The sequence below is a fragment of the Diceros bicornis genome, chromosome 39 (genome assembly GCF_020826845.1).
Source record: "Diceros bicornis minor isolate mBicDic1 chromosome 39, mDicBic1.mat.cur, whole genome shotgun sequence".
NCBI lineage: Eukaryota > Metazoa > Chordata > Mammalia > Perissodactyla > Rhinocerotidae > Diceros > Diceros bicornis.
This window is the reverse complement of record NC_080778.1, coordinates 21,100,444-21,117,431: the sequence shown is the minus strand read 5'-3', so window position 1 is coordinate 21,117,431 and position 16,988 is coordinate 21,100,444.

The window sequence follows — 16,988 nt, the reverse complement described above, 5'->3', positions numbered from 1 at the left end:
AATATTAAAATTCAAGATATTTTCACTATACCGAATATCCATACGAATCTTTTACTTTCCTTTAACTAATAGGGAATATTTACTATTAACGATATGGCAATACCATCTAATAATAAGGGTAGATTTTAAATGACTCATTATATGTTAGGTACTGTTCTACATACTCTATTGCTTTTTCTCCTTTAATTCCCTCATTTAATCATCACACCAATTGTATAAAATAGGCACTATTATTATAATCTCCACTTTATAAATGAGGAAACTTATAACCTGACCTCTTATGCATTAGGATTAAATTCTTATAGGAAGTAAGTTTTTATTTATCTCAGCTTCTCTCTATGACAAGGACCATTGCTTTGTTAACCCATCATCATTCATTATTAAGAGATAAAACTTAATTGATTTAACAAAATATAACTGTGAATTTCACAGTTAAATTTATTGGAATTTTAAAGACAGAACTCTAAGAGGCAAAGAATTGTTTTTGAATTTGCAAGTATAATACTCTCTTTTTCAAGAATAAAAGAGAAAATCTGAAAACAATTTCATAGAAAGATTATTTTGGAAGCATTATATAAACATTTAAAAGGAAATCTGAAAAAAATACTTCCACATTATTATACTCTTAATTTTATTGCCATCTTAGAATTAATTTTCTTGTATGGTTTATAAATTCTGTAAGTTAAATGGTGTAAATTCTTCTATGAACTAAAAGCCCAGATTAAAACTGAATGTAAATTGTGGAAAATAACAAAATTCACTATCTCTCTTTTTGTATATGTGTATAGAAAAACAGATATAGAAATCTTTCCCTTAGAGTGGAATAGAACTTGTTAAATGTACAATAAAGAATGGGTTAGAAAATCAACATTTTGCAACCATCATATTAATAATTAATTTAGCCCAAACAAACATAAAACAATGATACTAAAACTAGTGTGTGAAAATTTGATGAGGAACAACACTTTACAGGGTTTCAAAGTTTCCTCCTACAAAATACTTATTGACAACAAATGAAAAAATAATGTGGTGATAGTGGATAAACCTAGTGATTAGGACCTTAAACGAGTTTACTTATGCTATAAATAATTGCATATTTCTGTGCGTAAATCACACATCAATAAAGTTGATTAAAAAATCGATGGGTTTCCGCTATACACTCAGTAAAACGACTAAAGGATCAGGAAGAGATTTTTTGGGGGTAATTGGAATATTTCCATGTTTTGAAAGTAAGAGTAGTTAATGGGTGTATATCTCTGTCAAAATTCATCTAACTACGCTTAAAATGAGTGCATTTTATTTTACATAAATTATAACTCAACAAAGTTGATTATAAAAATTCCACCTAAGCTTACTACCCATTGGATTCCATTAACATTTTAGTGAAGCTTCTTTTGTTATTTTTACTATATTGGGATTCCCGTCTCTATCTTTACCTCTATCGTCTTTATCTCTGTCTCCACCTCTATCTTGATTTCAATTTCTATATCTACTTCTTACTCTATATCTAGCTGCAAAAATGCAGCTATACTGTTTCTCTCTGATTTGAATTTCCCATGAGGCAATATTTCAAAAACATTTGAAAATGTTTCAAAAACATATTTCAAAAAATATTTCAAAAATATTTGTCATGGCAATATTATCCTGAAACTTATATTTAAAGATTGCTACTTATTTACTATATCCTTGTTATTGATATTGTTTCTTAATTATATTATTGTGAATAATAGCAGTGACTATTTTAATATACTTACTTTTTCATATATTGATGATAATTTACTTTAACACATTTATTTAAGATGCAAAAGTATTTGAGTCATATTCAATTTTGTGATAATGCCATAGTGTGCTCAAAAAGTACTCTGATTATATACACGCTTAGTAGCAGATACTAGATACTCATTTTCCGACAACAAATGGCCTAAATTATTTTTTAATTAATTTCTCAAGGACAAAAAGTGTAAAACATATAAATTATTTAAATTTGCATTTTACTAATATTTATGGGGTTGAATATGTTTTTATATTTTTCTTTGCAATTTATGTTTATTTTATAAATTTATCTATTCATTGGTTTATATTGTGCATTTTAAAATTAAAATGTTTACTCACCTATGATTGACTTTTAGGAGCCCCTTGCATATTAAAGAATCTGATATTTTCACATTTATTCTATAAATATTTTTGGCAAGTCACATATTTCTTTCACCTACTTTTTTCTTCTTAATAGGGAATGTTTTACATTTGACTATTTCATATGCCATTTCTTTTGATACTTGAGGGTATACGGTATTAATTTCTAGTTACCCACTTATCCCCAAATTGTTTATTTATAAGCCATTCATAATAATTTAATTCTGGCCCCAGGGTATTCACACTAAATTCTTGGTTCTAGCTTTTACTAACTGTAAAGTTATACTATTGTGAAGATTAAATCAATCAATGCATGTATATATCCTGAACTCATTACTGTATTTCTCTTCTTCATACCATTTATTATTGCCTGAATTTATTTTATTTCTTTCGTTTTTAGGCCTCCATTATCTGCCTCTTTCTAGTTATTTACCACTTTGTAACAAAGCACCCCAAAATTAGTAGCTCAAACCACAATTTATTAGTTTAACTCACATTTCTATGGGTTGACTGGGCTCAGTGGTGTGGTACTTCCTTGGGGTTTCTCACCAAATGCAGTTATCTGAAGTCTCCCTTGGGTGTATGCCCAAGATGGCTCACTCACAAGGCTGGAGAAGTTGTTTGTCAGTTGGGAGTTCAGCCACATTCCATTCATTGCTCAAGTCACCATCTCTTTCCATTGATCATACAAGTCATCAAGACCAAATTCAAAGGGAGTGGAGTTACCTTCTGCCTCCCATTAACAAGAATAGCAAAAGATTTGTGGCCATATTAAGTTCACCAGTGTTCCTCAACTCCTTGATGGCAGAGCATCTGTCTTTTTTAACTGCGGATTCTCAACCACCTAGAACAGTGCTTGGGATAAAACATGTCTTATTATTGTTCCTGTTATATTCCATTAATCTACTCATTCTCACACCAGTACTATACATTTAAAATAACTCAATCTCACTTCTGAGTATATATTCAGAAGGATTGAAAGTAGGATCTTATTCTGCCTTAAAAAAGAAAGATCCTACCATTTGTGACAACATAGATGGACCTGGAAGACTTTATGATGCTAAGTGAAATAAGTCAGTCGCAGAAGAACACATACTGTATGATTCCCCTTATATGAGATCTCTAATAGTCAAACTTACAGAAGCAGAAAGTAGAATGGTGGTTTGACAGAGGATGGGGGAGGGGGAGTCACTGAATTGGTATAAAGTTACAGTTATACAGATGAATAGGTTCTAGAGATCCACTGTATAACATAGTTCCTATAGTTAACAATACGGTATTGTACACTTAAAATTTTGTTAAGAGTGTAGATCTCATGTTGTGTTCTTACCAAAAAAAAAGCAAAAGGACTCAAGAAAACTTTTGGAGTTGATGGATATGTTTATTACCTTGATTGTGGTGATGGTATCACAGGTGCATGCATATGTTCTAACTCATCAAATTGCATACACCAAATATGTAGTTCTTTTGTATAGCAATTACACCCCAATAAAGTTGTAATTTTAGTACCTGACAGGACTGTGTATGTGTATTTTATTGGTGTACATGAACATAAAATTAAATAGAAAGGCTCTTTACCTCCAGCCTGTTTCTTATTTTGAGAATATTTGGTTGATTAAGGTGATAGACATGAGAAAAAGTTGTATTTTCCAATCTAGCAAGTTTTGGATTGCATGTGCCCTCAAAATTCTGCTTACCAACTTATTTTTGAGCTCATCTCTTACTTTTAAGTTTTTATTTTTTGCAGCTAAAAGAGCACAGCCCAAGCTGTCAACATTCTATTTTCCCTGGAGTTCTTCTCGTGCAATTCCAAAAATTCATTAGATACACTTTCAATCTTCTAAGTAACCTCACGTGAGAGTTTTACCAAATATTTCATCATTACAAAACACGTCTCCAATTTCTCATCCTCCTAAAACAGTTCCCTTGACATTTGCCTAGCCTCTTCTAACTGTCTCCTCAGGGCCTGCTACTTGTTGCAGAGGCAATGCCAGATAATTTAGGTTTTTATAATGGCAGTACCCCTTTTCTGGTACCAATTTCTGAATCAATCAGCTCTTACTACAAACCACAAAAGCTAAGAATCATTACTTAGCTTGTGAGTTTGCAGATAAGCTGGGGCAGTAGGCTCATCTCAGCTGGATCTGTTTTCTGAACCAGCAAACTAGCCAGACCATGTTCTTGTCCTGGTAAAAGCAGAGATGTTGCATACATGCTTCTCCAGTTTTTGGTTAAGTAACTCCCATTACTACACGTTTGGCCAAAGCACATCACAGGGCTAAATACAAAGCCAAGGGGCAGAGAATATATTCCAGTTCTTTAGTGGGAGGGGCTCCCAAATCCCATGGTACAAAGAGTGTGAATATGTAAATGAATATGATCTAAGACAATTCGCAACCTCCCTGCTTTGCTGAGGCAGGTTTATCTCATTCTACATTTACATCAAAGGTATGGGCCTTCAGCATTTTGTCTTTATGGACACAGGCTCTCTGGAACGAGCAGAAAATATACTAGGAGATAAATGGATGCAATGATTTCTGAGTGTTATGCATTCCAAGACATCATCAATAAAGATTAACAAGTACCTAGGCAGCACTGATTGAGTGTTAACACATGATAGATACAAACTACCTTGGCTCAAATCTCATTTTTCTCCACTTACTAATTTGACCACTTTTTAGCTGTCATTACAAATTTCTTATACTTTCTTTGTCTCCATTTTCTCCAAGTGAAATATAATTATGATGGTACCTAGTTCATAGGACTTCCATCAGGATTAAATGAGTTAATATATGTAAATGCATGAAACAGTGCTTTGCATATGATAAGTACTAAGTTCAGCAAAGGCCACTTTGAGGAGATGATATTTCAGCTGATAGTTGAATGACAAAACAAAATCAGCTAAGGAGATATGTGGAAGAACATTCTAGACAGAAGATACAGCAATATAAAGGCCCAAAGATAAAAAAGATCTTGACATCCTTGAGGAACAAGAAGAAACTCAGCATAATATTCATTCATTCACTTGGGTACTTCAAAGATTTCTGTGGTTAAAGATGGACGCTTCATTACCAGACTCACCATTTTAATGTATTTTTTTTTTTTTTTAATTTTCTGCTTTTAATTCCTACAAGATGTTTATTTTGTTATCTTCAATCTCTTCAAGACATAGGATTTTGAAACTTGGAATCATCATATTCTCCTCAACGTGTCACCTTTTTCCTCCTTAATCAAAATGAAGGCATCATTCTCCAGATCCCCCAGACAAATAATTGTGGGGAGTTCCTTTGATTTCTCAGCACTCTTATCTCATTCTTCCATTTAGAGTCCAGGTTTTATAGATTTCTTTTATGAGGTATCTAAAATATTATTTTCTTTCATCTACCATACTAATTCATGTCATAATCATTTCATTCATGGCTTGCGTGTCTCTTGGCTCCTGGCTCATTTTAGTCAGTGTCTAAGCAGATATCAGGATACTACTGACAACTCTCTTGTCTTTCTATAGCCATGGTCACTCCCCACAATGCCACCCCCACTCTTGCTTACATAGTATTACTACTGATGCTAAGAGAAGAATGTTATAGTGAAGAGTTCTCAGCTTGACGACAGGATCTTCAGTATTTCCATTAATAATTCTTTAAACCAGTTACTTAACATTTCTAAGGCTGAATGTCTTCAACTTTAAAACGGTAGAAGTAGTGATGTTTCATTCATTCATTCATTTTCCAAACCATTGGAAACCATCCAAGGATGGAATGGAATGGAAACTATCCATTCAAAACCATCCAAGCCACTCAAACACACGTATATTCAATAAATATTTATTGTTCACTAAGTTTCAGGGAATCAACTATAATCAAAGAATACAAAAATGTGTATATATATATATATGCATGCCTCACCTGCAAAGAGTGCAAGTCTCACCATCCATATTTTTGTGTTTCTATTTAAAAGCAAATCAAACAAAAGACAAATGAATGCAAATATTGTAGCTGAAAAAAAGTTTGTTATTAATACACGAAGCCTAAATAGAATTGTGGAAAACAAAGTTTCCTTACATATCCATTTAGAACTTTATTGTTTGTCCATCTAAAAACAGAGTATTTTTCTGAAATTGAGATTTTAATTTTCTATTTATTGGGTAAAAACAATAAAACACACTAATTACGGTTTTTACAAATTTATTTCCATGGAATAGTTTTGTAGGAAACATTAAAGAAAGGGTCATTTGGAAGTGCTTAATTTTCAGCTGTGGCAATGACTAAGAAAAGCTTTGTTTTAAACAATTAAGTCATTTTGATCCTTGCCAATGCATACTTTAATTAAACTGATATCAATGAAGGTAAGACAACATAAAAATAACATTACAGCGGATTTACTGTTCACTACCTTCTATACTATTTAGATTGGGATAATTAAACCTGGCATATTTATTAAAGAAAAAAACCCATCAATATAAGATTACTCTTTAATGAATTTATTTGGTAGTAACATCTTTTGATTAAATATTTAAAACAGCTTAGGAATATATTTTATGCCTACAAATATACTAATAAATTTTAATATTAAACAAACGTTCTATTTTATTTCTTTTTTCAATGTGTGTGTGTGTATATTTGTGTGTGTGTGTGTCCATCCTGCCAAGACTCTGTGCTAATGTTTAAAATTTATTTCAACAGAGTCTATTTATAACTCACAAAAACCTTAAGGTGGACACATGTTTTTTTCCGTATAGGTAAAATGGTAAATCCCAGCTTCACAGACTTTAAGACTAAATGAAAGGAGGATTTAAAAGAGGATCTAATATATTTATAGGCCAAAGACCAGGAAAGTCATGTCCTTAAATGCTCTCCTTCTTCAGTGGAAAGCTTTCTTGCTTTTAAGGATTAAGATACTCATGCAAAATCCTCATTTCCCTTTGCTGGACTCAAATTCCTGCTCTGAAATGGAATCAATTTCAAGCAAAAGTCTATAAAGTATCTGGCCAAAATCTAAATGATATTTCACAATAAGATCATGAAATAATTTGTTTCTAGGCAAACTTACTTGGACTACATAGAGGGCTCTTCTATAATACCTGCTTTGGAGGACAGATCCAGCTATCAGGGACCTGCTTTCCATTTCGGTGGCCCTCTGTGATTTTGTTGACTCTTTTGGCCTCAATACTTTAGACCCAGTAAAGTTAATACATGATTTGTGCTTTTATTGTTTATATTTTTGGTTTGCAAATTGCTTCTAAAATTGCATATTCATTTTTCCTGCCTAATATTCTCCTCTCTTTTGTTAGGAATTGTTTTCTATTCTGTTGAGTATAATCTCTGAAGACAAGACTTCCAAGGATACTGATCCCAGGTAAATGATAAATCAAGGTTTAAATTTCTCTGTTTCGCTTTAGATTGTCTTTTAACACAGTAAATTTTATTAAATATCTATCAATTTATCAAATGAAAGAAAACTAAGTCGTTCATATTAAATTATTTTTGGAACTCAATTGTTTTCTTTAAAAGCAATATGCACATTGTATATTTTTCTCGCTTTAATAGTAATTACCTTGCAAGTTACAAGACATCTTTGTATATATGGTCCATTCAGTGGTGATTCCCGTACAAATGATAACTTGTGAAAATCTATAACTAAGCTATGTCTAATTTTGCAGTTGGAAGAATAAAAGAATATAAAGGACACTAATAATAATAACAATAGAAGCATTTTCTTACATAATATTTTTGCATCTTGTCAGATTCTGTTAATTCATTATCTGCTTAATTCTGAAGAGGCTGAAGAATTAATTATGCTTTGGAGGTTCATAGTAATCATGACGGATTTGTTAAATGCTTGCAATGATGTGAACACAAATAATATTGAATGCTCTATCCTGGTATACTTGTTTATACTATGTATTTACTTTCTTCCTTTCCTCTCCTCCTCCTGTTCTCTCTTGAATCCCCTCCACTCATGCTATCTTCCTCATACTCTACCAGTACTGCTCTTGTCAAAGTCATTAACAATCTCCATGTTGACAAATCCAATAGTCAGCTAATGTTCACCTTACTTGACTTAAAAGCAGCACTGACGTGTAGATTGCTTCTTCCTCTTATAAGAACTTTTCACTGGACTTCCCAAACCAAACTCTCTTGGTTTTTGACTATCTCAGTGGCCACACTTTTTCATCTCCTTTGTAGGTTTCCCCTTTTCTTCTTGATTTATTAATGATGGAATATTCCAGAATTGAGAATGTCTTTAAAACTCTGCTCTTTGCTATCTGTCTTCTCTCTTGGGGACCTCATACAGTCTCATGGCTTGAAATACCATTTGTGTTCTGAAAAGTTCAAATATATCTCCAGATCTCTCACCCTAAATTATAGACACAGATATACTACTGCCGGCCCATCTCTATCTGCATATTAAATAGATATCTCAAACCTAATATGTCCTGATTTTTTCTCAGAAACTTGCTCCTCCCTCAGTCTTCCCCTTTACTGCTAAGGGCAACTCCTTCCTTCCAAGCTTTAAAAATCAGAACTCTTGGAGTCACTTCCTTCACTTCGGTCTTCTTCCTACATTCCAAATCCATTTCTTCAGGAAATACTTATGGATCATCAAATATATCTAGAATCCAACTACTTCTCATGATATTATCTTGGTCTAAGCCATGATTGTACCCTACCTGTATTTCCCCAGTAGCTTCCAAATTTCTGTCCACAAAAAGTCAATTCTTAACACAGTAGCTTCAGTGATCTTGTTTTATCAGGATATGTCACCCCCCTGCTCAAAATCTTCCAAAGGCATTTTAATTCTCTAAGAGTATAAGCCAGTTTTATAAAAGCCAACAAAACCTTACATGATATGAAGCATGTTAATGCTCTTGCTTCAACTTCTACTACTTTATCTCTTTTTCACTCTCTTCCAGCCTCACCGGCCTCCTAAGCCCCTACGTAACCGGACTGGAGAGCCCGATTGCTCTGGTTCTTGGTCAGCGTTAAGAGAAGAATTCAGACACCCACACAACAGCAACAGCAAGCAAGCAAAGATTTATTAGAGGAAAGATCAGATATACTCCAAGCAAAGAGTGGGCAGTGCCAGAGAATGCATCTGCCCCGTGTCTTGGGTTAGTTGTATTTTTATTTGGGCTGTTTAGAAGGGAATTAGCATTATCTGGTTATCCACCAATAATGGTCTTTTCTTCACCCACACCTCGGGAGGGGGAGTTCTTGACCTTCTAGAGTAGTCTCCAGAACTGTCATGGCAGTCACCCCCTGTGGAAGGGGGGCTAATGCATATGGAATTTGTATGTAAATTAAAGAAAGGTCAATGTCCTCTAGAGGTGTATAACAGACCTGCTATTTGTGCACCCGTTATTTTTAACGTCTCAGTTGATGGCCTTAGACTCTGGCGGTGACACCAGGGGGGTCTCAGTTCTCCTTTATCTGCATCTTGTAGGATGCCAGCAAGATGTTTCACTGATGCAGCAAGGTCTCCAGCCATGATCCCCGCTCATGTCTACCTAGCTACCTATAGACCACACCAACCAAGGTCCAACTTCAATGCCCAAACTGGTAGTTCTCTATGTCTGCAACGCTCTTCCCCAGATATCTATGAGTCTCATTCCTGTAATTAATTCAAACTGTGAAGAAGCTGTCTGTCTTAGTCTACTCAGGCCACCATTACGAAGTACCATAGACTAGGTGGCTTATACACCACAGAAACTATTATTCACAGTTCTAGATGCTGGAAGTCCAAAATCAGGGTGTCAGCATGGTTGGGTTCTGTGAGGGCCTTCTTCTGGATTACAGACAGTCCAGACCGGGCTGCGGCCTCATGTGGCAGAAGGAGGGTGAGAGAGGTCTCCAGGGTCTCTTTTATAAAAGCACTAATTCCATTCATGAGGGCTCCAGCCTCATGATCTAATCACCTCCCAAAGGTCCCACCTCCCAATACCATCACATGGGGGGTTAGGATTTCAACATGTGAATTTTGGGGGGACACAAACAGAAACTGAACATAGGTAGACCTGTTGGGAATCCACTGAAATAATCTAGGCTAAAAATAAAGAGATGACTTAAGACTGGGCAGCAGAATTGAAAAGAGTGGGCTGATTTTTAGATACTCTGCAATACATATACGTCATTTCTTATTTTAGTCTACAGGGCACAAAGACTAGAGGAAAAATCATATTAACCTCCATGAGAGCCCAGTCATGTTGGCTTTTGCTTGTAATGTGTGAACCTTGTGTCTATTACAGGGACTGGCTCACAGTTCACACTCCAATAAACATTTGATGAATAAATGGCAAATGTCGCTTTTAACACATTCTTAAGTTTTCATAAAAGAAAACAGGTTTAAGCCATAAAACAGATAGATGCTCTCTTGTATCACCACGATTCTAAACAAGATCTTGAAAGCAGTAGGTACTTAACAGACCTTATGGATAATGATAACAATTCTTTACTAATTTTCTCTTTAGATTTAATACGATAAGCAATCTTGAGCCATCATGTTGAAGAGCATCCTAATATACGCTACCACTGAAAATTATCACACCACTTTGGACGCTTTGTTGAAAGGAGTGTAAATGCGACCCTGACCATTACCTTACCCTAATGATTCCAGAATTGATTCCCCACTCTGTACACAGCTGCTTCCTTCCTTTGCTATCCACAGGGACTTGTGTGCGGGGGCGTTTCCCTGCTCTGTGGTACAGGCGGGAATGCCAGGCCGAGCTCACGGCTGCTGCCTTAACGCTTTCGCGAAGGGGGAGGTGGGCTACCCTGAGATGTGGGCATTGTAAGTACTTTTCATTTTCCTTCCTTGTCCTGGTTTTAATTAGCATTGGAGATTTGAGGCCGACTACATTTTTCATCCAAGTTTTTCTTTCAAGTCACTGATCAATAACTCGTTAATGAAGCCAGAAAAAGAGAACGAAGCATTCTTAAACGTCCACCACCACCCCCGAAAGCAAACAAATAAGCCAGTTGCTGCGCTGGAGAAGTCATTCAGCTAGCTAAATCGTGCAGTTGCTACAAGGAAGGATAATTGATTTAGTGGGGCCGGTGCTAACATCCCTAAATATTAAATTCAATACATAATTTTTAAAGGATTGTTTTAATGGCTATTAATATTTGCATTATCATTTTCAATTTAACTTTTATGAAATGTCATAGAGTCTTAATAGAGTTTTCAAGCTATAGTTCATCTTAAGAGCCATTAATTCAACCTTCTCTAAATGGACTCCTTTAGAAGACCATTACATTTTGAATCTCCAAAGGAACAGAGAAGAGTGTGATGCATATTCTCAGTATGCATGCGGACACTAGAGAAGGTCATTTGCACTTGTGTGCCAGACGTTTCAAAAATAAAGCTAAAACGTGGAGGTCTCTGTGCACAGTGCAGGGCACTGACCACTAGGTGGCAGAAGCGCTCCTTCGGCTCTCCCGCCTCTCCTGGTGTGGGCTGTAATTAGGTTAGTGTAAGTTAAAGTAGGGCTGAGAGATGAATAAAGTAGATTTTCTCCTCTGGAACACACTGCACTTTAATTTCACTTCTTTCTACATTGTGCGATGAAGGTGGATTTAACTTTTAAAGACAAAGAGACAAAACTCTGTCAGGATAAATGAAAAGACTCAGGGAGGGCAACTGACAGGAAACATAAAGGAAAGGAAATGCTTTCTGGCTGTTTCCTAATTTTGATATCCGGGTCATCGTCAGAAATCATTTTCAGAGGTAAAGTGCTGTATGTATTATATAAGGAGGGGGGTGACTTCTGAAGCCTAAAGGGGCAGGTTGCTGGGTGTCGATGTTAAAAATTTCCCCTACTGGTAGCGTTAAATAAAGTAAAACTATTTTATCCTTGAAGCTGTTTTTCTAATTTTGCCAGCAGCCAGAAGCATTTTAATCTGAGGGGAAAACTCCACACCCCAACACAGATTTCCCTTTCCTGCTGAATGAGTCACTAAGGAGGGAACTGGTCCTGAAGGTGGAACCTGAGCCTGGGTGTTCTATTGAATGTTGTGAGTTAACGGGCTCCTGCGAGGACGGGAACGCCTCAGAAAGGGGACCAGGCTGTGTGTGTTAGGCAGCCACGGTGGATACCAGGCCACCACTGAGGAGCTTTGTTATCGAAGAGCACCAGGGATGACTGTGGTCACATAGATGAGAAATGGTGGAGAAAGGCGAACGGTCACAGGAAAATCTCTCCTTTCCCAAATGGCCCATCTTTGGCCTTGAATGTGCAAAAGTCAGAATGTTGTTTTAAGAAAATAAAAGCAAATGAGATATAAGGACAGGCATAAATAGTAATGTTTTCTGATTCTAAACTCTCTAGAGGTTGAGAGCATCCAGCTGACTTAGATTGCATTTTGTTTCTTTGAGTTACTGGTCATGTCACAGGAAATGCAGAAGTCAAGAGGAGGAGTGATTGGCAGTATTTACGCTGCTGCTGTGGTCTAGAGAGGTGGCTCAGATATACTAAGATGCTATTAATAATTCTTGGATTTTATGAAAAGTCTCGGGTTGGACTTGAGAGGGCTTTCTCCTGACACCTCTTCAGCCTTGCCCAGTTGCTAATGTCTTTGTGTTTGTTACCCAAAGATTTGTTCAAACACATTGAAACTGGAAATCCACCTGGTTAGCAATACCTTCTGTTTGTGCAGGCTGTTTTCCATCTGTAGCCACAGATGATATGACTACAGAATTTGTGTGCAATTCAGTGTCCTTATGTTTGCCTACAGAATCATAGACAATCACATGAAAGCTATGTGCAAACATGGTACATGACTGAATTCTCCATTCTTGAAATGATGTTCTGTGTATGTCTCAATATCAGAAGAGAGGAATAAGAAAGGAGGACAGCAGAGAGGAAGAAGGCAAAGAATAAAGAACATAAAAAGAGACTTTTGAAGACTTGTTTTGAAGGCACATTTGCTGTATTGTAGCGTCTCATTCCAGTTATGCTAACAGTTCCATTTGCTGACAGACACTGGTCAGATACGGGACAACTAAATACTGTACTTCTGGATGGGATCAGAAACAGAAAAATCAGTCAATGAATCATAATTTATAAAGATAATGACTGATCCCTGATGTATATCTCAGAAATCAGATAGGTAGTTTATACTGTTTTGGAATTTGGAGACAAATGTTTGGAAAAGATTCTGTTAGTTAATTAAAATTTGTTGAAATGATGCAGTTTAAAAAAAAGTAAACACACTCACATACACACACACACACAGATTGGGTTTTAATTGAAACTTCTTCCTAGACGTCGTCGTTTCTTTGCTTAAAATTTGTAATACCAACTTTTTAAATATATTTGTTTTAGAATATAATTCCAAAATGAATTTTGGGAAGCAAATATGCTGTTCATTTGTGAACTTTCTGGGAATAAGCTATCTATTCAGTCCTTTTAAAGCATAAGCCATTATCTTACCAAGTCTATAAATCAGCAATATTTGCAAGCAGTATGAACAATCTTTGGATATAGTGCAGACAAAATCAGGTTCTTCCTTAAGAATATTTCAGGTAGCCTGTTGTTTGGATGACTAGCATGCATCAGAAAACAGTGAGACAAGTGATCTAGAAGGACTGAAGAACTGTGGTGGGGTTTGACCTTCACTCCATTGTTAATCTCTTACATTTGTGCTCATGGTTCTCCATACCCTCCACTGTTATCCCACTGCATTTAATCATTTATTTCCATGCCCATGAGTCTATGATAAAGGAAATGAATAAAAATTCTATTTTAAATTCTCAGACCTAGAAATGCCTAGCATGCAGTATGTATTTGATAAACATATACATGTTGAACTGATGAATAAATAGCTAGGTATGACATGTAAATTCTATCTAAGTTCTGTAGGTAGAACTAGAACTAAATCCTGAATTTCTAGTTTCTTTATCCCAAGAGTTTGGTTGGTTTTTTTTTGATGTTGTTGTTGTTGTTTTTGTTTTTATCACAAAACATTGCCTACTGATTTTTTTTTTCTCCTTGCACAGACATTTTCAGTGTATGTATTCCTTATCTCTCTTTGAGGAAGTATATCAAGGATGAACACTGCTGGATCATTAGGTGCCTCTTTACCATGAAGGAAGTTAGATTTCTCATGCAATAAATATTTGTAGCTCAGTGAATTTTGTCCATAGTGTCAAATATTCTCAAATTCCAACTTCTTTTCGTTAACTAATGTTAATCCTCAAACACTTTTACAAAGAGAGTCAATTCTGACCCTGATTATGTAAAGGTAATCTTTTACTGGTATTCATTCCAGAGAAGTATGTTATTCAGTTTGAGAAATGCTATATTTCCTATAACTTCTTTTATTCAAGCAGAAATTTTGAAGAAAATAACTTATGGTTCCAACATAATCTTCACTGTAACAATATAATTAGATGTATGTATCAATTGATTATAATGGGAAACTTCTGTGATTCACTGGAGAATAAATTATGATATTCATGATTGATCCAAATTACAAGATGTTGTCTTCTGTAGAAACACAATTATTAAATAATCAAAGTCTTTATTAGGCTGTAGGGTACTTTATGGGTGTATTTTAATATACCCATAACCATGCATATATTTTAGCAAATTTTAATAACTATTTTTATAGTATCTTAGAGTGATACATATATGCTTTGTTACAATGAGGCTCATTTCAATGTCTCTTTCTATATAAAACTGTTACTAAGTATATTATATGTAAACTAAAGTGCACAAATAATAAACATACAGTTTGATGAATTGTCATACTCTGCACACACCTGGGGAATCAGCATCCAGGCAAGAAACAAAATAACTCCTTAAGCCCTATCTTGTTCCTTTCCAGTTATTCACCAACCTAATGGTAACCACTACGCTGCCTTCTAACTTCATAGATTAGCTTTGTCTGGTTTTGAATTTTATATAGTTGAAATAATGCAGTATGTACTTTGGAGGGTCTTGTTTCTTTCACTCAATATTTTATTTGTGTGATTCATTTAGGTCATTGTGTATGGTTGTAATTTATTCATTTTCAATACTGTATAGTGTTCCATTGAGTGAATATAACACAAATTATTTATTTATTTTATGTCAATAGTTGTTTTCCAGTTTGGGAATGTTAAAGATAGTGGCACTATGAACATTCTTATATTTGTCCTTTGTGAAGTTATATATGCTTATATTTGGAAAGCTTATATATGGAAATGCTGGATAAAATGTGCATTTCCATTTTTTGACACACTAAAGAGTTTAAAATGGATGCATGAACTCACAATGTCATTAGTTGTATATAAATATTAAAATTCATCTGTATCTTTGTCAACACTCGGTATTCTCTCTCTTTTTTTCATTTTAACCGTTCTGGTTTTGCCTCTCTTTCCACAGAATAGTGACCAAACCAGGAGATGTTTCCAACTGTATAGATAGTAGAAGCAGTGAGTTGACTCAACTTCCTTGTTTTATTTCAATCATGTGACCAAACTTTTTTTTACTTAGTATTCTTTAGGATATCATTGTGACTATAAAAGGAAGTGTGTAATTATGGATATTCTTTATTTAGGAAATCAGAAAAGAGCTGAAATGATAAAGGCAGTGTTTGACCTTATGACATTCAATACATGAACATCAAATTAAAGACCAAATGAACAATTCCCTTGGTATTAAAAGAATCACAATTAAAAGAAAAACAAGTTGTAACATAGAGTCAAAAAAAAATGTTGATTACACCTCCACCATTTTTGTTAAATTAGGCCCCAAGAGTGAAGGCAGCATGAGACCTGCTAAATTTCCCAATCATGGACCAAAATATTTTTCCCAAGAGATTCTAGGAAACCTAGAATTTAACCTGAAAATTGTATAGCCTGCAGAATGTGCCCAAATACAAATGTGTCTCATTTACATTAAATTAAAACAATCTTTGCCTTGTATAAAATATATATTAAGATTTCTTTCATAAAATCATTAAAAGACTATTTGAATTCTATAACTATAATTGAAACTATTCCCTTTATTTTCTGGTATGATCAATAAATTTTATTTGATGTATTTTCTATAGATTGTTATAGAGCCAAAAATGTGACATTCGTAAAGCTATTCGGCATGCCAAATAGTTCTCTTCAGTCATTTATTGACAAAAATGTTACTATAGTCATGAATGACCTAAATTACAAGACATTGTCTCTTATACAAGCACAAGTATTCGATTAAGAAAAAGCTTTGATAATTAGAATATTAGAGCAAAATTTTTAACATATATGTTGAGAGAGCTTTTGGCAAGTTTTTAATGGAAATAATTCAAACCTCTTCCTTCTAGATGATTCATTGTATATTATGGAAATATAGTCAAAGTCCAATATTTAAGTAATTAAATTTCAAATGTCCCATGTCCCATAAGTTAATTAATATTTAGTCAGAATTTATTACATTTGAGTTACTGTGCAAAGGGCTATCCACGTGACAGATTCTCTTTGCTGAGGAAATAACATTAATTTTACAAAGGACCTGCAATATACCTAAAACAATTGGCCTTTCTTGTTTTTTTTTTTTTTTATTGCTGAGTAAGATTCACCCTGAGCTAACATCTGTGCCAGTCTTCCTCTATTTTGTATGTGGGTCGCTGCCACAGCGTAGGGCCAGCCCTGGCCTTTCATTGTTTTAATGTCAATTTCTATTGCTCTGATAATAATTGTGAATCATTTTATCACTTTACCCAAATCATTTAAAATATTTGGCTATGTCAACACTTTTTTTTTGTTTGTTTGTTTGTTTGTTTTTTTTTGTTTTTTTTGTGAGGAGATCAGCCCTGAGCTAACATCCGCCAATCCTCCTCTTTTTTTTTTTGCTGAGGAAGACGGCCCTGGGCTAACATCCATGCCCA